This window comes from Leopardus geoffroyi, chromosome C2 (genome assembly GCF_018350155.1).
Source record: "Leopardus geoffroyi isolate Oge1 chromosome C2, O.geoffroyi_Oge1_pat1.0, whole genome shotgun sequence".
In the NCBI taxonomy this organism is placed as follows: Eukaryota; Metazoa; Chordata; class Mammalia; order Carnivora; family Felidae; genus Leopardus; species Leopardus geoffroyi.
This window is the reverse complement of record NC_059333.1, coordinates 96,620,558-96,645,842: the sequence shown is the minus strand read 5'-3', so window position 1 is coordinate 96,645,842 and position 25,285 is coordinate 96,620,558. Positions and strand designations below refer to the sequence as shown.

General features: G+C 41.2%; 1 protein-coding gene and 1 long non-coding RNA gene across 9 annotated transcripts in view; one reads left to right on the top strand and one right to left on the bottom strand.

Annotated features, from left to right (window-relative positions):
* MECOM (MDS1 and EVI1 complex locus) overlaps nt 1-25,285 on the bottom strand; it is a 562,907-nt gene that overhangs the window by 420,418 nt on the left and 117,204 nt on the right. The window lies entirely within an intron of this gene.
* Nucleotides 2,859-7,673, top strand: LOC123611277. Its single transcript, XR_006718521.1, has 2 exons — nt 2,859-3,721; nt 4,212-7,673. It is a non-coding gene; the product is annotated as an uncharacterized LOC123611277 (long non-coding RNA).

Below are 25,285 nucleotides of genomic sequence, written 5' to 3'. Positions count from 1 at the left end.
AAAAATATGTAGAAAAGTAGGAGTTTAGTGGCATAGATGTCCGGCAAGATAAATTTAAAATTGCAGCTCTATACCTAACCAAGCTGTGTGCCTCTGGCCAAGATATTTAATCTCTCTGAGCCTCAATTTACTGATATGTTCAGCAGGGATAAAATCACCCAACTTTTTGGATTGTAAGAAATAAAGCATATACACAGGGTCTGACAATAGGTGAAGTTCCATAAATGGAAGGGATAATATTGGTCATTGTTATGTATTATTAAGAATCACAGAGACCATAGGGTTAAGTCTAAAAGGTATATGGGGCTAGAAGGATGATACAGGGGACCAAAGATCACTATGACAGGAAAGATTTAGTGAGGTCTAGGCTGGTTGGGTCCAGAGTCCTTGAGTCAGAGGGTAAAAAAATAGTAGTACTACTCTTTGTTCATAATGTATATTTTGCCTACTCCCCTCATATTTTTTGAGACACTGGACTTTGAGATCCTCAAGCTCAGGGTATGTGTCTTGATTATTTTTGTATGTCTGACCTTTAAGAAGTACTTTGTGAATGCCCACTGTGATTTGAACATGATAATCTCTTGTCCTAAAGGAAGGGTTGCCTCCACTCTTTGCTGTCCATTTCCAAGGATAAGAAATCCAAAGCCCACGAGCATATTATTTTTCACTGAAGAGTGACCTGTGAGTCTTTGTGTGATTAAGTTTGTCTCCCAAAATGTTCTCACATATCTCCAGCACTCCTAGTGTCTCCAGTAGTATGGAGATTAATGCTCTGGGAGGTGTGGTTCAGACCAGTGTAGCATTGGCATCACCTGGGAGGTTGTTAGAGATGCAAATCCTCAGGCCCTTTCCCAGACCGACTGAATCAGAAACTCTCTGGGTGACACCCAGGAATCTGGGTTTCAGCTAGAGCTCCAGGGATTTCGATACACACTAAAATTTGAGAACCACTGCACCACACAGAATCTAGTATCTTCGTTTTTAAAAAGGCATGTGAGTAAAGTTTTAGCATGACCATGTTGAAGGGCAAGTGGAAATTACAATTACAACCTAACTCAATGATTCATCTTCATTTTTATTCTTCTTGTGGCTAACTTATTAAAAAATATTTGCGGGGCGCCTGGGTGGCTCAGTCGGTTGAGCAGCCGACTTCGGCTCAGGTCATGATCTCGCGGTCCGTGAGTTCAAGTCCCGCATCGGGCTCTGTGCTGACAGCTCAGAGCCTGGAGCCTGTTTCAGATTCTGTGTCTCCCTCTCTCTGACCCTCCCCCGTTCATGCTCTGTCTCTCTCTGTCTCAAAAATAAATAAATGTTAAAAAAAAAATTAAAAAAAATATTTGCTAAATATACACAATGCAAAGATGAGTAAGATTACACTCTGTACCTTAACAACTTTAGTTTCTTTTCTTAAGGGATGAGGGTCAGCTGCAGGTAGGGCCACCACATTCCACATGGCAGTCAGAACTGTAGATTGTCCTCTGGAGGGTATGTGGAGTTCATAAGAATTCTGCATCTTTATCAGGCCCATTTTTGATATTCTGATAGACTGAGTAGCCATCCGCCATGGTTTACAGGGGTCAAACCTACTGCTCCAAAGTACAATAGCCAATATGTGCTAGGCAACCCTAGAAAAGTCCTAGAATCAGGTCCTTCTAGACTCTCCAGGCATCTTAGTCCTGGGCATTTACAGATCACATGTGATCATATCAATGTGAATGCAAGAAGAGAAAGGTACGGCAATAGTATAAAGTATGGATGCAGTTGGTATAAACCATTGTGGCAAAAGAAATTTAAAAAGAAAGCTTAGATAATGTAATCAATCTTCTTCTGATACGTTTGACAACTACCTAGACTTCGCCAGATTTTATTAGAGCTCTGAAATAGTGAGTGTTTTTAGTAATTGAAGTACACAAATAACCCTACTCTTTTATGTACTTGTAAAGATCCAGTATTTAGTGCCAGAGCCAGCATTTGAAGATTTAAATGTAGAGAACCTTGATTAGCTGCAAGGCTTTTCCAGCATAACTGATGTCAGGAGACAAGTATAACATCATATTACAGATAATTTTTTAAGTGGTCATCACTTTGAAAAATTAACATTAGAATCGGCCTAGCTGAGCTCTTTTATCTTTTTTTTTTAACAGATAATTAACAAACAAAATTTGACAGTAAAACTACTAAGTAGAAAGACATCCAAAAGCAATCTTCCCTTCCAGACAGGCCCAGGCAAGACCCCAGCAGGGACCACACAAACACCTGGGTGCTGGGTCCTGGAAAATGCCTCTATCCTCTAAAGATAGGTCTTGCCCTTTCTCTAAATTTCACAACCTGGTTGTGAGGGATAGGAGGAAAGATAATCCTCAAGAAGGATCAGCGTATAGCAATGGCATTCCAATGGAAATTTACCATCAACACTCACCAGTGCAGGTAATCCCCTTCTGCCCTAAGGGAGACTATCTCCCTCTAAAGAGAAGGGAGAATCAGGCTTAATTTGCCCTTTTGCAGATCAGATACTGAGTTCTGTACTACAAATTTGCGTAATGGAAGACCAAATACTTGCAGCCAACACACTGGGCTAAGTACTTCCTTAGCCATTAAGCTGGAAGCTTGAAGGTCGCCAGCATGCCTACTCCCAGCTTCTTTAGTCTGTTATCTACACTGTGTAAGAAAATATTCCGGCCAGAACTCTTTTTTTTTTTTTTTTTTTTTATTTGTTTAATGTTTACTTACTTCTGAGAGACAGAGAGAGACAGAGCTCGAGCAGGGGAGGGGCACAGAGAGAGAGGGAGATACAGAAACCAAAGCAGGCTCCAGGCTCTGAGCTGTCAGCATAGAGCCCAACGAGGGGCTCAAACTCATGAGCTGCGAGATCGCGACCTGAGCAGAAGTCGAAGGTTCAACCGGCTGAGCCACCCAGGCGCCCAATTCCAGCCAGAACTCTTAAGGAAGATTGTCAGATTAGCAAATAAAAATGCAAGGCCCCCAGTCAAATTTGAATCTGAGATAAGCAACAAATATTATATACCCATTACGAGTGTATATACAAATATATACACATTTTTTAAATCTGAAATTCGAATTTGACCGGGCATTCTGTATTTTTATCTGACAGTCCTATCTCTAAAGCTATCAATGAGGAATCTCCATGTTGGAGCTAAATATTAGGCCAAGTTGAAAAGAATATGGGAATGTAGAATCTGAACTTTTTGATGTGTACAGGGTCCCGCAGATTGCACCGTGCTTTACTTTACAACTTCTCTGTGAGGTAGGACCAAAGTCCTTAATCCCCACTTTATGAGTGTAGACTCTAAGTTAAAGCATTGCACAAGGTTACAAAGCAACGTAGAAGAGCTGGGATTCAAATTAAGATCCTCTGGCGGTTTTTTCTAGGGGGTTCTGTCAATCACGACACTAAACAAACAGAAGAGCAGGAAGAATTTAAGAGATTGGCTAGAAAGCATTGCTTTAGCAAGCAAAAATACCTGGCCCGAGCATGGACACTCTTTTCTGTTTTTGTGCCTAAGTAAGCAATCATCTGTCTGTGTTCTTTACAGGCTGAGAGTGGCCATTAAGAAATGAAAGCGAGTTTAGATTTCACCGGCATGTTTGGATTTGACGACATTTTGCATTTCAAGAAACCAAGGTCAGCTCAACCCTTTTTTGCACTGGGACCCAGCCACCACCGTGATTGAAGCAAAGAACTACACTGGTGAATTTAAAGGTAAGTGGTGGCATAATCGTTCACTGCCTCACATGCTTCCATTTGCTGAGGACTGTCTTAACTTCTAAATCTAGTAAGGAGAGCTGTGTTTCACTTCACAAAATACTAGCAAGTTCTGAGATGAGGTCGAATTTATCCTTGAGAATACACTTGGAGACTAAAAAATTGTGTATTGTTGGGAAAAGTTAACCTTTCCAACATTAGCTCCCTCTTGCATGTGCCTTATTTTCTAACTCCAAGCAAAGTGATAGAAGAACTCTTATTAGAAAATTACAGAAAACTGAACCTCATGCCTCTTGTTAAAAAAAAAAAAAAAAAAAGACATCTTGCAGGATTAATCTACCACTGCTAAGGCATTCCCAACTAAATTTTTCTCTATTCTCCCACAAAATCAAATGACCAGCTATATTTACCACAGCAAAAGAAATTAGTTGAGCTTCTAATATCACAGAAGCAAACTAATATTTCTCATGTGTTTATTCGTTTTTAGAAGCTGGGCAAGGAGTAACAATTGCCTGTGACAACTGTCTGTGAAGAATATCGTTCTCAGAAATTCCAAACTGCCCCAGAGCTGTGGCAGGAAAGTCCACAGATTATTATTGGGTAATGACATTGGAAATAAAAAAGTATATAGTATTACAGTATTGAGCTATTAGAGTAGGGAATCAATTCAAGGAGACAAGCAAAATTTATATACTTTATTGATTTTAAATTTTACATGCTCTGCTATATGAGTAAATCTTTTGTAGTAATTCTAAAGCTTTGAAACATTGTAAATAACAAGGACTGTGGGGAGTTCAGAACAGCCATTTTTTCAAACTGAAAGTATATAGCCTTTAATGCATATTAGAAGAAATTGGGGTAATGAAATACCTTAAAGCTAACTTAAGTCAGGGCTAGTGTGGGTTTTTTTTTTGGTCTCCAAAGAGTGAGCCTGTATCAGGTAGTGAAGTAATTCCAGGTAGCATTGTACTTAAGGAAAAGCGTAATTAAATTGATCCTATTGTATTACATAAATCCAACATATCCTGTGTAAACTCAGAAACAGGTGGCTCTTTGTAAAAAGTAGCTGGCTATTAACCAATAGAAGTAAAATTTTCTCACACAAAAACAAATACACGGGAGGAAAACCTTGAAACAAAGGGTAACTTGGGATTCCATAATCAAAGAGCAAATCGAATTTGAAATCACCCCTGCATGTTCAGTGTGCCTGAATCCAGAGCCTCCACACTGGGCAGTGGGTGAGCCTGTCTCCAGACAGGCATTTGAGTAAGCCAGTCAGGTTCCTGGAGCCTGCCACCTTTATTAAAAATAATTGCAGCCTGGGTAATTTGTAATTTTCAATCATACATGTAATATAGAAAATGACAGACAAGGCGGGGGGAGTTTTATATTTTTATTGCAGGGAGCCTGACTGACACTTCACAAAACGTTTTGACACATTCAAGTGTGAGCAACAAATCTGTCCACCAATTCATAAGCCACATGTTTACTTAAAGAAGCCTACCCCAATAAATGAGGATCAAAATCCCAAGTGCTTAAGTCCGTAAAATTCCTTACAGTGAACTAGCACCGACAGAATACATTCTGACCTCCTAAAGATGAGTGAGGATTTTCAAACAAATATATCCTGCTTATATCATTTTTAGGTCTATACACTATTTTTTTAATTGTGAGAAGCCACACATGGACCTTTCCTATATTTAAGCTTGCAAGAATACTAAAGTGAATGCAGTAATCAGATAACTGAAGCCAAATTATTTTCTGCAATTTAGACTTCTGTTTACTCAGAGCACATCTAGTATACTCATTTAGAAGCTCTATTAGCTACAAAGTTTGATTTTGTTTTCCCATTGTGCCACTCCTCAGACACAAAGCCATGGAAAATCATGATTCCTCACATTTACAAGTACCTAAAGGAAATGATGGTGACCCTAAAACACATCAGATTCAGATGAAAGAAAAGGGTCTCCATATTTATTAAAAAGGGACAAGAGCTCTATATTTCTTAAGGCTTCTAATGTGAGCTATTGAGAATGGAAATCAAAATCGTAACTATTAACACTTAAAAGTTGGGCAATGAATCATTACATTACAGTGTCTTAAAATGCGAAACCTTCTCAAAACTGGGTATTTCTAACCAACCCACCAGCATAGGCAACCTTTGTGTGTTGGAGAGGGGGAAGGGGGGGAACTCCTGTTGGGGTGGGAAATGAGTGGGAATTGTAGAAGAGAAAAGGAAAGGAAAGAAATCTAACTCAAGGACCTTGAAAAGTTAATTTGGAAACTTTTGTTAGTGACTTTGGACTTCATTAAACTCCATGCATCACTATAGCAGCATGATCTCAACAGTTTGAAAGGTATTTGTCATCAGCGAAAGAAAAACATTATTTTTAAAGGAGTAAAAAGATTGATGCATCACTGCGGACCACTTAAGCCCCACACAGTCTCAGTCTTTAGTATTAATCTAAACGTGATGGCTTTTGCATACGGTGCATAATTAAACATTTTCTTTTCAGAGCTTTATAGAATCCCCATATGTTTTTAATGGCATCATCTGAATGTTTTTCTTAATAATTCTGGCAGCCTGCTCCTGAATCTTCAAGTTTGTTTTTTGTTCCTAATATCTTTTCTACAGAGGCCGCATTGTGCCAGAGATTGAATAAAGCTCTGAGAGCCTCATCGTCAAGGAAGACACACACTCACAGACTCACACACGCTCACATTCTGCTCTCTCCTCTCTCCTCCCTTGCAGCCGGCATTGCTGTTGGCACAGAGAAAAGATGTGCGTGAGAGTGGGCAAGGAATGAACACAAGACTCCGTGCCAAAGCCTCCCTCTCCCATGTGGCATGTTCCCTTTCTCTTCTCTAGTAGGACTTAGCTACCTCATGTTAGGTGTCTGCCTGTCCGTCTGCCTACCTGTCTGTCTATGAGTGTTTGGTGAGCATATTTACGTGTATATGTACCAATGGGGCAGCTGCAACATATGGTCTGCCTGACACAGGCTGGACATACCATAATTTGCTGACTCAATACCTAGTGCCTCATGCGAACTGACTTTCTCTTCTTGAGCAGTGGTCCATTTTTTTACCCAAACCCTTTCAGACACGACCCATAAAACTGAAATAATGGAATGTTCACCATTTAGCTTAGTCAGCCACATTTTGAGCTGTAAATCAGAATTACCTCCATTTCCCATGGTATAAATGCAACCCAGTGATCAAGCATACATTCAGGAGGGATACAATAATAATCTGAGACTACAATACCCATGTCCACCTAGGACTGGTGCCCATGGTCTCCAACACAGAATGTAAGCGCCTCCGCTTGAAGAATAAGTAATTCAGACGGAAGAATGTACACCATTGTTGTTCAAAGGTAGCCGTGAATTTGCCTTATTCCAACATAAATTTAACTTCTGGAAATGGACAAAGACAATAAATAACTCACATTTGAATCACAAGTCTCCTTTAGACTGAGTGTTTGAACTCAGATCCAAGTTTCAAAACATAATATTTTTTAAAGCATTCTCACACTCTTTTCATATTTGTCATCTTGCAATCTGATGACGTGATGAACAAAATGCAAATGGTAACCAAAACGGCTTCCTTATGCGATTTTCCTCATTGAGCTTCATTTATTTACAGATGGCCAAGTGGCTCTGAGGGCATTTGAAGCCGTCCTATTATTAAGAACTGAGCTTTATCAAAAATTTCAAAGACCTGGTTTGTGTTTCAGAATTCCGCAGATGATGTGCCTTAAGTAGAAACAACCACCCTGGAAAGTCTTAAAACATATGCAGGCCAACAAGGGCAGAAACAAATTATCCAGGAATGGGATTGCTATGGTTTTCACTGGTGCTTCTAGCATTTGCTACGGGAACTTGACCGAAGCAAAATAATCTTTAATGGCCTCTCTTTTTAATGGTTCCTGGTAAACAAAAATAATTTTTTAAGAAAACCCGAACCTTAATTTTTCCGTCATCTAAATTGCTATAGGTAAATTTATAACATGGTAAACAGAGTAAAAAAAGAAGACTTCAGAAATGAAATGCCTAAATAAAAATAAAAAGTAAAGTTTAAAAAAAAAAAAAGTGGACCTTCCTCCTTATCCAGACACCATTTTGGTGGCTCATCTCCTAGTCCTGGTCAGAAGAAGGAGCTGCCAGAGAACCAAAGCCCTAGGGTCTAACAGGCTCATAGTCCCATAGAAACTGTCATATCAAGTCTCCTGTGGGCACCCACACAACTATGCAACCTTGGTTAAATCTTTCTTAAAAGACTGTGAGTCACAAACACCAGCAGGACAATGGCACTTCCATCTCAAATTTGATGAAGGGACCTCTCCTACCCTCCCAGAGCAAAACAGCGTGGGGGCATCTCCACATTTGAGACAACCCTCTCCCCAACATGATACTAACTGACAAAGTTTCCCACATCCAGATCTCAGAGCATTTACCATCACAAACTTAATCCATAGAAGCAGTAGAATGATTCCCTCCTCTTCCCCAGCATTTGAAAATCAATTGGTGCAGATGACCCCCACTTGGAGGTCTGAGAACAATTCTTGATTAGAGCAATGAGGAATTTTAAGAGTCATAAGCTGGTAGGGGCGCCTGAGTGGCTCAGTTAGTTAAGCATCTGACTTCAGCTCAGGTCATGATCTCATGGTTGGTGAGTTCTAGCCCTGCTTCAGACTCCAAGCTGACAGCACGGAGCCTGCTTGGGATTCTCTCTCTCTCCCTCTGTCTCTGCTCCTCCCTGATTTGCATGCTCTCTCTCTAACTCAAGATAAGTAAAAAAAAAAACTTGAAAGAGAGAGAAAGAGAGAAAAGAGTCCTAAGCTGGTAGGTAGCAGGGCCTGATTTTCAGTGACTTTTCCTTGGGTTTTAAAAGCTGAATGCTAGCCTTCCCCATTACAATGGGGCAAATCCCCAGCTTCATACCCTAGTTTTTGTACTTGCCCACTCCCCAAGTTTCTCGAGGACCAAAGCCGGCTGTATTCTGTCTTCCTGCATGCAAACATTGGGTGGGTACCACTTGATGTCAGGAAATGTGCCAAGCACTGGGAAGAAGAATGAGAATAAATAGGGCTCAGTCCCTGCTCTCAAACAGCTCACAGTAGAGATAAGAACAGAGATACATTATAAGTACGCTACAAGATGTTCTTATAGAGGCAGAAACAAATTGGTAGGGAGAACAAAAGTGGGGATTGATAAATACGCTGAGGTGGAACCAAGAACAGTTCACAGAAGAAGAAACATCTGAGGTAGCACCTTAAACGCATTCATGTGGTAGAAAAGGCAGAGGGAGAGGAAGAAAGGCATTCTGAGGAGGCAGTACAGCACAGTTAAAGGCAGACGAGTGGTTCTCAGCCTTTTTCAAAGCAATCATTTGGGGATGTTTCTTAAAATGCAAATTGCTGGGTCTCACTCTCGGATTCTGGTTCTGCTGGTCTAACACAGGGATCGGAAGTTTGGATCTTTAACCAGCTGGTAGATCTCAGTCACACATTGAGAAACAGCTGACCAGGGTCACAAAGGTGCATGGTATTTGCAGGATGAGAAGAAATTCAGGATGAACAGAGCATGGATTGGAGGTGGGGGTGGGGGTGGGCTGATCTAGTTGACTAGCTTTATGTATTGGAGGGACATTGTCAAGACTTCTGGGCACCTGTGAAGCCCTAAAAATGAGATTCTAGGAAGCTTCAGACACCAGGAGCCACCATCAGAGCTATATACGGCTGGATCCAGTCTCTACAGCTGTGATCTCTTGGGTGTCCATAGCTCTACAGCAAAGACTGGGGGGAAGAAGACTGGCCTGAGCCCAGACAGCCCAATGTCCCAGACCCAGCTCTACCACTTACTATGTCCTCTTGGCAAGTTATTTAACCATCTTGGGCCTCAGTTTTACCTCTGCAAAATGGGAATAATAACACCAAAAGGTCAAGGTTGTTCTAAACATTAAATGGTTTAATACACATGTAATGTCTATCTCAGTATCTTACGTGTAGTATTTTTAATAAAAATACAATTGTAATATCTAACATATATTTAAAAATTCGGGAAAATAAAAGAGAGAGAGAGAGAGAGAGAGAAATAGTTCAGATTTAGAGTCATAGTTTGCCTACATGGAGAAGATGTAAAATTTCCCCATGACTCAGTCTCCCTGCAGGTTACCAGAGCATCCCTAAAAGTCACTTGTCCATCAGCATTTCAGATCCCCCAGACTTGTTCTCCCATTTTCTGGGTCCCGCCTCAGAGCTCCAGCCTCTTTCTCAAATTGGATGCTCCCTGGTCTGACATAGTTTATTTGCCACTGTGACCACCACCAGAACCTGACCATTTTTCACAGGCTCTATCTCTCCTGATCACACATAATCCCAAACCTCTCCCAGTGCCGCAGCCATTATTTATGAGGATTGGCACTGTGCCTGAGAGCAATTAATTTATCTGCCAAAGATACACTTAAGTGACTGTCTCATGAGGTTCCTGATCCCTACAGCATAAACAATCCAAAGCGGAGACAGAGCATCCCTGACACTGAGGGCATGGATAACTTTATCTTAAATCCTTACCTCCTCATTATATAAACAATAGTATGATTCTAAATTTCAAGGACACTATGGAGTTTCAAGGCATTTTCCTCTACCTTCTGTCATTTGACCCTCTCCATAACCTCTGGGAGAGGTAAGACTTTCCTCCCATTTTACAGATGTGAAAATATTGAGTTTCAGAGAAACTAGGTGATTTAGTCATACGGCCACTGAACTATAGACGTGAACCCAGGCTTCTGACTCCTGATACTTATGTTCTCCATTATTCTCTACATACCACCTCTCATGTCTGCTTACTTTGACCTTCATCCAGAAAGCCGATAAATGTTCGCGGGTTCAACCCTTCCATGTAAAAGATTACAAGTTTTGAATCACATGAAAATAAAGCCCATATAGCAGAACAGCCTAACAAATAGCTGTATCGATCACTTAAGAAGAGGTCATTAATTCTAAAGACATTGAAGAAATAATTGGGTTCCTTTCTGTACCAATTGGGAGCAGATATGAAGCCATAGCTATTCACCATGGTAGAGTAGAAAGAACAAGTTTTGGATCAAAAGGACCTAGGTTCACAATCCTAACTCTGCCGCTCAGCTGGTCACATGATCTCGAGCACATTGCCGAAATCCTGAGTCTGACTTTTTTCATCCTTTTTTAAAAAAAATTTTTTTTAATGTTTATTTATTTTTGAGAGAGAGAGTGTGAGCAGGTGAGGGGCAGAGAGAGAGGGAGACACAGAATTGAAGCAGGCTCCAGCACAGAGCCCGACACGGGGCTTGAACTCATGGACCACGAGATCATGACCCGAGCCGATGTCAGACGCTCAACCAACTGAGCCACCCAGGCGCCCCTGACTTTTTTCATCCTTAAGATGGGATGAGCATCTCTAAACTCAAGCATGATTGTATGACAACAAATACCACAAATCTAACTCAGTAATCACATAGAAGCCCTTAGCAACTGTAGGCCTCTTCCCCCAGACTGATGTTACAAACTTTCGTGTGCATGAGAGCTTGTTAAAACCCAGCTTGCTAAGTTACCCCATCCTCTCATTTCTGATTCAGCAGGTCTGGGACTTTGCATTCCTAACTAGATCCCCCCATGAACTAGTTCCCCCCCATCAGTTCCCTGATGCTGATGCTGCGGGGTCCAGGGACGACAACTTGGGAACCACTGCTGTCAAGCAGGACAAGGGTCATGTGGTCATGGAGAAAGAAGTCACTGGATAAAAACCTAAAGCCTAGAATGGCCATGCCAAGCTACTAGATGTTGATCACCAATTCCCAAGCAAAGCCAGCTAAGAAAACAGAAGGCTAAAGACAACCATAATCCTTTCTCCTTCATGGAACCAGTGTCATGGACTTATTAGGGTCAGATGACTCTGAGCTAAGTAAGCACTTTGTCTAAAATTCCTTGTGATAACTGTGTTTTCACTTAAATCCTTCTGAAATTCTTACACACAGATCTCCCATCTCCCCTTCTAGAAACCTTGCTGACTTATTAACAGTCCCTAGAAGACCTTGGGAGCACGTGATCTAGTGCTTATGAGATCCAGTAGCACAGTCTGATTGAGGGTACTCAACCAAATACCCAGTCACCCTCAATGTGGTTTCTGCATCACTAGCACCTCAGTTGTTCCATCGCGCGCGCACACACACACACACACACACACACACACACACACAATTTGCAGAATCAGAGGGTCTATCAGGAGTGCAATTAGGGCAAATCATTTAAGAAATGCACCGGCCATAGCTCATGTTTACACATAAACCTTTTTTCTTAAAGGGCGTGTTGCTTCTTGAAAGGAATAAAAGTACAACAACAAAATCCCAGAAAATACATTAACCCTATTTTATGAAGGTGGTATAGACACTATATTCTCTTTTGTTTCCAGATATGAAGAATACATAAAAGTGTGATGAACAGGCACTGGCATATATATTGTTCTGTTCCTGGGAAGGAGTCTGTAATATATCTCTATTTTGCTGCAGCCAGCTGCCACTGAGTCATCAGTTCCCACTGTATTATCCCGTGCTCAGCTCCGTTGGAATATTAAGCAGCCACCAGATTCCAAACTCTGCATTTCCTCACATTTGGCTCTTCCCTGATCAAGCGTTGTTTCTCTGTGATTATATATATATATATATATATATATATATATATATATATATATCAGACCCTGGAATCAACTTTCTTTGTTTTATCAAGACCCAGTGTGTAGTGATTCTGATTTATCATTTTTACAACAGTCTCTTCCCTGCGGGCTCCAGGTCGTGATGGTGGCATTGCTACGATTTATGGTGGGGATTGTTGACGGAAAATGTATGCTCTTTTTGATTTTCCTTCTTCCCAACACCTGGTTCTTATTTGTTCAACTCTAGCTTCTGCCATTTTAAGCATTATTTACCATTTGCTGAAATGCATTGGTTTATTTGTTAGGCGTGTGTAGGGTAGAGGATGGATTTTTACGGTTGGCTATCCTTTTTCCTCTTCTCAACCCAACGTGGTTTTTTTGTTACATTTTCTTATGTTGTTAGGAACCTGGAGTTCCCATTCATTTCCCATTTGTTTCTCCTTATCTGCCACAACATATTAGGTCTCTCAGAAAGAAAAAGAAAATGCAGGCTGGTTAGGTTCTTCAAGGAGGTTTTTGAATTCTCTGTGCCTCACACTGTAGGTGGTCACCTCCCTTTCCAACCTGGATCCATTATTTATTACTTAGCGAAGGCTCCTCTCTCTCGGAGTCCCAGAGCAAGGCTAATTTTTCTTTAGACTCTAAGAACACTTCAGAATAACTTGGCAAAAGGTAGAGCTTTTGAAGCCTGTTAGGAATCCATTTGCCAATATTGAAGATACTTTTAAAAGGTGGAGATGAAATAAACAGAGATGCTCACACCTGAGAAGTGTTTGATTTGAAGGCTGATATTTAGGTCTTCTGTCCAAAGCAAATCACAAACCAATCGAGACTATTTTTTTCCACCAGAAGATGAAAACACCCAGAGTGCTTTCTCCTTTTTAGGTTTTCCCTAATGCACTTAGCAGAGTGCTAGGCACTGTGAATGCCTTCTCAATATTGATTTCACATTTAACCAGAGTTTCTTTTGTTAATATGCATACTTTTCCAAGAGGTCTGGTAGTTTGGGGTTTAATTTAAAATTTTTTAATGTTTATTTTTGAGAGAGACAGAACATGTGCAGGGGAGGGGCAGAGAGACAGAGGCTCCGAAGCAATCTCCAGGCTCTGAGCTGTCAGCACAGAGCCCAACGTGGGGCTCAAACCTACAAATAGCAAGGTCATGAGCTGAGTCAAAGTCAGGCGCTTAATGGACTGAGCCACCCAGACGTCCCATTTGTGGGGTTTAATTTAAATGGGACTAATACTTCATGCCCTCTCCACCTACCCGTCCACTTATTGCTGAAAACAGAAGTCAGCTTCTCAAATTGCAATTTTTTAAGTTTGTTTATTTATTTTAATAGGGGATGGAATGGTAGAGAGAGAGAGAGAGAGAGAGAGAGAGAGAGAGAGAATCCCTAGCAGACTCCACGTTCAGCACAATGCAAGGCTTGATCCCACAATCAAGGGATGGATCATGACTTGAGCCAAAACCAAGAGACAGAGACTCAACCAACTGAGCCACCCAGGTGCCCCACAAATTGTAATTCTTAAATTTAAAAAGTCCTGAATAAGCCAATCAGATGTGCTGCGGTGGAGATAGTTAATAACCCCCCGTGATGAGGTACTGCAATGTACCATTTTCTCCAGAATAGTTCTTGTTTACAACCTGTTATCTCAGTGTCGTTGGTAATAGTGGCATCTTGTCACTCTCAAAAGTGGCCCGTTTTAGAAGAAAAGTATATAGTCATACTATCCCATACCTATCCCCCTCTTCCTCCTTTTAGTAACAAAACCCCTGCTAAGTTGTATTTGATGAGATACCGGGCTGCCCGGGTCAAAACTGCATTCCCCAGTTTTCCTTGCAGCCTAGTGTGGCCAGTTATTTGCATGATAAACAACCACATAGTGCTGTTCTAGGTACCCTACAAATTAACACACTTAATCCTCATCATAGGAGCTAGGTGCTATTTCATCATCTCTATTTTATGGATGAGGAAACTAAGAGGTTAGCTAACTTGACCAAGTGACAGAGCTAGGATGTGAACCCCAAGAGTCTAATTCCAGAGTCTGCACTCTTGACCCACTACCTCCAAGTGTGACCAAGTGCTGGCCAACGGGATGGGGGAAGAGTAACGTGGCAACCTCTCCACCTCCCCTGCAAAAAAGGAACCTCATTGTCACCCACTCTTTCTTGCCTCATTCTCTCCAAATAAAACGTGGTGCTGATGAACATACAGAGACAACATTCCAGGAGTTGCAGAAGCCACAAAATAAAGGGATCCTTGGTCAGCCTCACAGAGCAGAGCACCTTCCCACCCTCAATTGCCTGCCACCTCAGGATCATATGTATGAGAAAAATATCCTATCTCATTTGAGGCACTATCAGCCTGTACCGTAACTAACACATGTCCATATCCCTGCCTCACAAATTCTCATGTAGATGTTCAGAAGGTAGGTGAGAATCTTCTGTTCCAGTAGCAAAATGAGCCCTCCTGACCAGATCCAAGCATTTTCCCCCAATGCCCCCAAGGTTCCTACCTATGCCAAGGTCTGCTCCCATACCAACATCAAGGACTTTGCCCCAGTTCTACATGTAATTCTTAGTACACAGAAACTTTCCATGGGAGGTAGACATGAAAGAGATAATACATAGCCTAGGTCCTTACTCTCAAGCATCTAGGTGCCATCATGGCCTCCTAAATTATTCCAGAGCAAAGGAGTCATCACACAGACCTTCCTCTATCCCTGCATGAAACATACCCTCTACCTTGACCTGTAGCATCCCCTTCCCCTTCCCTATTTTATTTTCCTCAATAGCATTAACCACCACATAATGTATGTTCATCCCTTTATGTATAGCCCATCCCACTTGAATAATCATCTCATGGGGGAAGGGACTGTGTCTGCTTCGGTCATTGCTTTATCCCCAGCTCCTGACAGAGGCTTCCATGCAATAGGTACTCAATAAGAATTACTTGAATAAATGAATGGCGAATGAACAACTTTGAACAGCTGTAGCTATGTGACCCTGGGCAAATTACTTAACCTCTCTGGGTCCCATGATAATAATATATAATAGAGTTGTTGCGAAAATTAAAACAGATAATAAGAGGTAATACATGTCAAATATAGAGGCTACCTCCCAGTACATGGAAAGGTCCAAATACAATGGTAAGAGTTGTAAGCAATATAGTACTCATTATGCAGCCCCTGTGCCGTGCACTATTATTTCAGTTAATAATAGCCCATGTGTTCAGAACCACCCACCTTCTGGTACCACAACAGGAATTCTGGTTCAGCCACTATACGGCTCCTGCCTTGTTCTGTTTCTCTTTCTGGAATTTCCTAAGAAAAGCCAGACTGCAATTTCCTGACATACAACAAACTCCAACCCTCTCTAGTGAAATGCAGACCAGGAGCTTCTAGAACTGGCTTTACCTTTGATAAGAAAAGAGAAAACAGTATTTATTTTAGGATTAGAATCATGTCTGGTGTAAGAGTTATCGAGTTGAGCTCTTTGGCTTTGTTTGTGAAACATTTCCATTTGGTATGTCTGTAATATCATCGATGGCCTCTCATCCACTAATAACCTGAGAGGAGAGTCAACTTGCTCCTTTCTCTAGGACTTTCCTTAGACCCTGTCACTGCCTCCTCCTGATAGAAGCATCTAGAACAGCTCTTGAATAGTACAACCAGACTGTAACTGAACATTATACTCTGGAAAAAAGCCATGTCCAATATCCAGCTAGATAGTGAGACCTCACCTCTTAGTTGAGGTAGAGTTTTGGGGATAGCAAAAGTGGTATGTGTGTGTGTGTGTGTGTGTGTGTGTGTGTGTGTGTGTTTTTCCATAAAGGTCCTAGGACAACTTTCAAAGGGAAAAATCCATACCCACCTTTGTGCTATTGAATTAGCTCCTTCCAACTGATCTTTCTGAGATGTTATTCTTACCCATCCCTATGCTTCCAGCCCTCAGCTCTTTCCACCTTTAACACTGACCAAACTAGACATTCTCTCGAGGATGATGACTAACGGAGTAGACGTAGGGGAAGCACTGCAAATTTGAGTGACCACTATATGCAGGAACTGTATGCCTCCCATTTGTTATTTCTAAGGTTATTTTAAAATCTCACAATCCTAAGAGCAAACTATAATTACTGTCATTGTCATTATCTCCATTTTGTAGATGGGGAAACAGGCTCCGAGAAATTGTTGCTAGGACCCAAGGCCCCACAACAAGTGAGAAGTGAAATGAGGATTCTAATCCAGGTATTTGTAGCTTCAATATCTTCTCCACTAGATCTTTCAACTTTTGACCCCTTATAATTCCTATGTGCGAGACTGTTCTTGCAAACATTTCTGGAGACCTCAATACTAAACATATAAAACAATTGCCTACACTTCACCCTAACCAGGAGAATTATCTCCCCAAGTGCCACCCTTCAGGACTCATCCAGCCAATGTGCCTGCAGTTATAATTCCATTCTGCAGAATGCTGGGGCTCCCTGCCTGTACCTCTGATTTAGGTGTTAGTATTAGAAATGTCTAAATAATTAGCTTTTCAAAAATTAAGAGCCCACACCTAGAAATTCTGACCTAATTGGTCAGAGGTGGGGTCTAGGCATCAGGAGTGGTTTTAAAACACCTCAAGCTTTATCCATTGTGCAACTGTGCAGGGCTAGAAATACCATTCCAGACAGTTCCCCTGCTGAGATTCAGGAACTTCTCTGTCCTGAACTCATAGTTGTACCTGCCCCCAGCTGAATAAAACTTCAGATGAATCACTTTCCAAATTTGTTTCTCATTTATTCTAACTGCTATGTCCAATCCTGGCCTAATTATTCACTTAATCTTGCCTGATTTGGCTCCTAGTGTAATTTTTTTCTGACAACTCAAAATTCTCTCAGTACTGACACATTAGTTCATTGAATAATCCCTTAAAATATCACACCAGTCTTTTTTGTTCATAAATGGTAGATTAGGAAGACATAGGATTCACTTCTGGCTTGATGACTAAATTAAGGCAAATTACTATGAATTCTACACCTTCAATACATAAAACAGACAGGTTATAATATTTGACATATTTTAAATTCTCAGAAAGACTGTAGTATAGCACTGTCTGGGTTAGAATCACAACTCTGCTGTTAACTGGCTGTGCAACCTTTAGCAAATCATGATCCCTCTCTGACCCTATGCTTACTCAGCTATGGAGCAATGGAATAAATCAGAGTTGTTGAGTCTCAGATTTTATCCCAATGTTAAAGAAGTTCTCTAATATCAGACTGATGAGCAACTAACTGCTGGTGGGTGCAGTGATGTTAATTAATTGGTGGTATTTAAAACACATTTGAGGTTTCCTTTCACCAGGCCACCGAAAGAGCCCTGTTCAGTTCTTAGCCAAACCAAGAAAAGAACAGAAATGGAGCTTACATTTTATAACCAGGGAAGAGTAGCTATGGCTACTCCTTTGAGACAAATGTGTTCTATAAATGTATTTACACTCTAGAGAAAACTCAGATCTGGTCAATTAGACTTTTATTTCAGAATTTGTATCTTCACTGAAGGAAATACTTCAGAGACTCACAAAACCCCAGAAATGGAGGACACCCTGAAGAACCATTTCATTCATTCCTCTGTAAACCCTTCATTTATTCTAGGTATTCCTCTATATGTAGATAAAATTATACTGTTCAGGAAAGAAATACAGTATACCTCTCTATTCCTTAAATATATTAATAGATGAGTGTTAACAACCCCATAGCCTATTTTTTGTGTCATTTTAACTCAAATTTACCCAAATTCTGACTGTGCTAGTCTCTTTTCAGATGGCTGTGACTCGTTTGCCTGATTCCTTTAGCCCTTCCCTCTAGGATGTCAAGTTCTAGAATTCCCACTGAACTTCCAATCATGCTCTACAAATTCTCTACACATAGCCTCACATTTCAGAGTCTCCTCTGTACTCCAGATCAACTGCCTCTTACATATCTCCTCCTGGGCATCAAATTCAACCTCTTCCCACCATGCTATTCCTCTTCCAATAATTTCTTATATTCATGAATGGCACCATCATGCATTCATTTGCACTAACCAGGAAATTAACTCTACATCCGCTTCTTCTTTATTCCATAATCAAACACTCACCAAGGTTTTGTCCCCTAAAAATGTTGTGAATTCATCCATTGCTCTCTATTTCCATTATCCCCAGTCCAAAGAGCTATCCACTCTCTTGTCGATACTGTAAGAGCCCAATCTCCTCCACAGCAGCCAGAGTAATCTTTTTTTTTTTTTTAATGTTTATTTGTTTTAGAGAGAGAGAGACACAGAGTGTGAGCAGGGGAGGGGCTGAGAGAGAGGGAGACACAGAATCCGGAAGCAGGCTCCAGGCTCTGAGCTGTCAGCACAGACAGAGCCCAACATGGGGCTCGAACTCACGAACTGTGAGATCATGACCTGAGCCGAAGTCAGACGCTCAACCAACCGACTGAGCCACCCAGGCACCCCCAGAGTGATCTTTCAAAAACATATCACATCATAGCATTTTCCTGCATAAGACCCATCAGTGACTCCACAGGGCTCTCAGAATAAAGACCCCTGTCTTCAAGGTCCTGAAAAACCAAACCCCCTCTCCCCAAACCAAGCCTCACCAGTCACACACTGAGCTGCTGTCCCCCTCACCTACAGCTTCTTCAATTCTTCAGCTTCCTTCTTACCTGAGAGCCTTGCATATACTGTTCCCTCTGCCAGGAATGCTCTCCACCCCCTTCATCCTTCAGAGCTCACCTTCCTCACCTCCCACAGTTTCTGCTCTTGCTATTACACTCTCACACAGCGTTCATCCTGCACTTGATCTGCGTTTCACATACCACAACTCTTGGCATGCATAAAATTATTTGATTAATTGTTTTGTTAATTACCCCTTATCTATGGACTATGTCTGCCTTACTCACTGCTCTATCACCAGTGCCCAGCACCAAGCGACTTGCACATAGTAGACATTCTATGTTCTAGTAACATTCTGGTAAATGGTTGACTCCTTCCATCACACAGCAGCTTATCCTTTCCATTCTTCTTGCCCCTCCCTTCACTGCCAAATGTCCTTAAAGACTGGCCTCTATTATCTGCCCCAGCTCCACTCCTACTCACTTGTCAACCCACAGAAATGTGAGGTCCTCGGCTACCACTCCAATGAAACCGTTAACGCTGAAGGTCGCCAGTGAAAGCTGACGATCTGATGGGCTTTTCCTAGATTGACTCCTACTAACCATCTCTGTGACATTTGACAGTGTGGACAACTCCCTCCTGTTACCTTTATGCAAAAAAAAAAAAAAAAAAAAAAAAAAAAAAGGCAAGGAGTAGCTTCTTTGCTCCCAGCCCTACAATTAAAACAGGATTGGGGCGCCTGGGTGGCACAGTCGGTTAAGCGTCCGACTTCAGCCAGGTCATGATCTCGCGGTCCGGGAGTTCGAGCCCCGCGTCGGGCTCTGGGCTGATGGCTCAGAGCCTGGAGCCTGTTTCCGATTCTGTGTCTCCCTCTCTCTCTGCCCCTCCCCCGTTCATGCTCTGTCTCTCTCTGTCCCAAAAATAAATAAACGTTGAAAAAAATAAAAAATAAAAAATAAATAAATAAAACAGGATCCCTTCTCTCATTGCATCCAGTAAGTCAGTCAAATCAGTAATCACCAATATATGCAACCACAGCCATGTAGGTGCCAAGAAACAAAGAGATAGGAGAGTCTCAAAGGTGGGGATTCCGAAACTGCTCTGCTCTTCTCCTCCGATTGTGCTCGTTTTACTTCCGCAGCTGAAGTACTGCAGCCCTCTGCATGTCCCCTGATCGGCTGCAGGCCAGGGTTTCTTCCTTATCACACTGCACTTCTCATGTGCACTCTCTCTCTTCCTGTTCTCGGTGCCAACAACTCCCAAATCTGTATCTTCAGGCCTAATTTTCCAACCACTTCTTGGATATCTCCAGGGTGTTCCCCAGGCGCCTAAAATGGTGCATTCCAAAACAAATCAAAGGTCTCTCCCCAGTCCTTCTTCTGCTGTTGCCTCTCTCACCAGTCACCTGAACTAGAAATGAAATTCCTGTGAGATCGTCCTCTCCCTTCCCCTCACCTCCACAGCAGTCAAGGAGTTGTCCCGCTTCTGCCTTCTAACCATAATTGGACCTGTTCTCCACGCCCAGTGCCATGACTTTTGCCCAAACGCTCGTCAGCAGCTCCTCTGCATTACTGCTATTGGCCTCCTCCCTGCACCCCTTCTTCCACGCTTCCCCTACTCTGATCATTTGCTTTGCTACCATCCACATTTAATGTGGCCATGTTATTGCCCTGTTTAAAAGTCTCCGGTGTCTTTAAGACAGAGTCCACATTCATTAGCTTCATAATCAGATCCTACTACCTCTCCTGTCTTACTCTTTTCATTCATTCATCTTATAAATATTCATTGAGTACCGAGTCTATAGCAAGCAGTATTTTAGGCACTGGAGATAAAGAAGAAAATACAACGATGTCTTCATCAAGACCCACACTCAAGTGCTGTAATACACATCACACCTACCACACACACACACACACGTGCACACACCTGGCCTCTAGCAACGTGAAATCTCTCATCATTTTCTACGTGCCCCATGTTTGTTCAGACTTTTATATAATACCTCTACTGGCTGAAAGACTCTTTCCTTCCTCTCCGACATAGTTGCACTCCCGGTAGACTCAACACTCAAACTTAACCTCTACGGAGCCTGTGGGAATTCCTCAGACACAGTTAGACACACTCCCTTCTCTACATGTCAAACCACTTTGAACCCATCTCTCTCACGTGTACTTCCTTTTTATTTGTCTGTCTCCATCACTAAACTGTCAGCCCTTCAAAAATAAAGTATCATCTTTTTCTAGTGCACATCCTCCACACATTTTGCACTAATCGTATGAATTGAAAAATAAATGAACCAATATGATCCACTATGGCTTGTAGAGGAGCAAGGGTTCACAAACTATACTGTGCATTAGAATTAGCTGAGGGTCTTGTTAAAATACCAATTCTGATTCATTAAGCCGGGGGTGAGTCCCAAGAATGTGCATTTCTATCATGCTCCCAGGGGAATGCTGATGCAGCCAGCCTAAGGACCATACCTACTTTGAGGAGCAAGGCTTTAGAACTTAGTGATCAGGACACCCAGAAAGTGAAGCTGGCTGGGAAACCATTCCCGTGGAAATTAAGCAAACACCAAAAGATAGTTCTGCTTCACATCTTGTCTATCAAGTCTGCATGACATCTTGACAGCAACCAGCTTCCTGAAATACGGGGGTGAAACACCACCGTTGTGGACTTTGCCCAGTTAGACAGCCCACGCTGCATTCTACACATCTTCTGGGAAGCCCCAACTGAGCTCATTCGCCAGCTTCTGCTTGTTGCAAAAGCCCAATGCCTGTCTTTGTTTCCAACTCTGCAGATGGCTCAAATGTGTTCCCTTGTCATCTCTAGCATGGACACAGGCCCCCAGACTTCCCTGCCAAGAATCAGCGGCAGAGGACAGCTCAGTTCCTCTTGAACTCTCCATGTTCTAAGGCAACAGCCCTGGCTGCCATTCAGGGCGTCACTTTTCAAGCCACCCTGCCCCATTGAGAGGGGCCTTGGCACTGGCTCATTGCCCCGCCTGGCCAGCACACCTCTCCTCTCGGCCCACAACCTCTGCACTCTGCCAGTAGCCTGCAAGCACTCACAGGAGCCGTCTGAAAGGCGATCCCAGTTTTAGTTAAAATGTTTCCTACCCACAGAATTCTGAGATGCTACTGGGGATTTACAAGTTGTTTTAAGGCTGTTTTAAAGATAAACCCATGGTATTTACATAGATATATGGGCCTGTGTAAAGGACTGTGTGGGTCTTTATAAAAGATGCAGTATAAATGTTCTTGTATTACTAGAAGGATTATATAAAAGATGTTAAAACATATTTCAACCAAGCAGTGGTATAGATGGCCACAGAATATAATGTATCCATTGTCAAGAAATCCCCACCAGAGACCTCTGAAATCTTACATTGATTGAGTTGTGCTGGACTTGCAGCACATTGAAAATTTTCCAAACGGTAAAATATTAAATATACTCTTTTTAAAAAATATTTACCAGTTAAACACTAAAGTACTGTAACGGGCTGACCTTTCACAGCAGCTTTGTTCTACTTTTCCAAAAGCAGCCAGAAAGGGATTGTTTTCTTTTAAAGCTTTGTTTTGTCTTTTAGAAAAAAAGAACCAACTTATTTTGAGCATACTACCCACCCACCCCCCCCCCTCCGCCTATGCAATAACATCATAATGGCAGAATAATCACGGTAAACAATGCCCTGGGGATTTAGCTGGCTACAGCAGGGGACTCTAGGAGCCAATTTCAGTGCTTTTCTTAACTACATCATTGCATTTTTGTCTGCTAGTGGATAAGAAGAGTCTCCTTTTAGAGCAGGTTGATGGAAAGTGCTAATTGTTGACACATTAGCTAATTGTTATGATTAGCCTCTGACTTTTTTTTTATTCTAAAAGTCAAGATCTCAACTGTGAAGTATGAAGATGCTTATTACAACAATGCTATGAAAACATTCAAACAATGAAAGGCTAATCTTCAGAAGCATTCAATCCGGTGGCAACTAGACAGCCATGCCTTTAAAGAACAGACAACCATCAGGAAAAAAAAAAATATCCTAACTGCCGCATCCACCCAATATTTCAGACATAAGTGTTCTGGGTTATCATTAATGATCTGTTTTTACAAATCCACTATGTCTTTGGAAAGTTGAAGTAACTCCAAACCAAATAAACCCTGTGCAAGCCATAATGGTCCACTGACAATTGCAGCAGCTTGGAATTCATGATAATGTGAACCTGTAAGGTACCACGCTTAGGTGTTTCTCTAGTTTCTAAAAACCAACATGGGGTATTTGAAATCGGGGTCATTCTCAGCTACAGTTCAACTTGGGAAAACAACTAAGTATGAAGACTAGAATGTGCCCATTCTTTAATATTTACAGAAAAGGAAGGAGAGGAAATCAAGTAGAGAGAAAAAGTAGCAAGAAACCAAATTGCAGGGTTCAATTCTTGGCTCTGGCCATTGAATGAGTCACTATTCTGTGCCTCATCCAGCTGACTTGTAAGTGCAAGCAAATATTTACCATTTGCTATAGGAATATCCTGGCTTCGTATACATATATTATTTGACTGAATTTCAACTTTTAAAAATTCAGACATATTAAAAAATCAATGCACCACTCTATCCCAGTGTTCATTTTATAGTTTAACAAATGGAGAAAATACAGTCTTCTTAAATTATTCTTGTTTATAATCTCCCCTAAATAACATAATCAAGTTTTACAATCCACTCACTAGTCAATATCTTTACATTTTTCTTCCTTTGGTGTTATTCGTTTTTTTAAACTTTAAGTATCTGCATCCTTAAAATGTGTGTGTGTGTGTGTGTGTGTGTGTGAGTGTTTTAAACAACCTACCTTTGTTTATACATAGTTTAAGTATTTTGAGTAACTCGGTTACTAACTAGTTGACCCATTTGGGGTTGTTTACAAGATTAAATGTGATAATATCTTAATGTGGCTAAAGCAACGCTTAGCACATAGCAAGCACCTAATAAATGTTCGCTGCCTTCAGCAGCAGCATCAAAGTGACAAGTAAGTGGTCAAATAGACTTGCATTTATGAAAAAAAAAATGGTATAGGTTCCTAGTTTAACCTAATATGTGACACAGAACCGCACATGAAAGAATTATTAATAGCTACTAAATTTTTTTGGTGCACATGCAAGTCAACCCTTTACTGAACACCTATTACACAGTAGGCTGTCTACTACAGCTTATATTAGGGTTCCGTCTACATAGACAAACTGAGCTGAAGTTACAAGTAATAATAATAAAACACATTAGTCTCTCAATTTAAATGCCCCCAGGGTAGAATCTTTAGATCCTAAAAGGAAGATAAGGCTAGAAGAAACAAAGGAAAGAGGGAAATCTTGGAAAAAATATATATACATATATACAGGCCTTATAAATGTTTGCCTTTACTAAACAAACACAAATTAAGACAGTAACACAAAACCAAGATAGTGACAAAATCTTTCTATCCTCAATGTGTGATAATTAAATGAATAATAATTTATCTTTCTCCCTTGTTCAAATCTCGTCAAGCTCTTTCTGCTTCACAGTTTCAACCAGCTATTTCAAATTTTACTTTGCAGTGTTGCAAACAGCGTAACGAGAAGCCACTCTTTTCTTGTTCTGGTTCTCCGTTCAACACGAGTGTTGTCTGGCTGAGACTCCGTACTGACTCCCAAGTCATGCCAGAGACACAGCCTGAAAGTGTCTTCTTCATTTCCCCCCAACATATCTCCTACCCCTTCCCGTGCCCCAGCTTCTTCTACCCTGGATTTTATCACAACCCTAGTGCCTGCTCTACAAACTATTTTACTTCTACTTTCTTTTCCCAATCTCCTGTTTTTCTTTTTTAAGTTACTCTAACAGGAATGATTTGAAATTTACACATACATGGACATCAAAATTCTCACCCTGGTGAAAATATGTTTAAAAGTAAAGCTTCAGGTGAAGGAAGCTCTATGTGTAAGAGGGTTTACTGTGGGCAGAATAAATTAAGTTATTATTTTAAAAGAAAATGCAATATTGAATTGAGCCAGTAACTTATTTTCCAGTTGAATTCAACTTGTTTTCTTACCAAAATACAGATTTGTTCTAACTGTCACATGTATCATTGTTATAATGCTTTTGTTTCTAATTCTTTTAAAACTTTATATACAAGAACACAGCTATATATCACTGCATATACTCTTCTGCATTGGGGGGAATTCCCATCCATCCATCATTTTACTTTA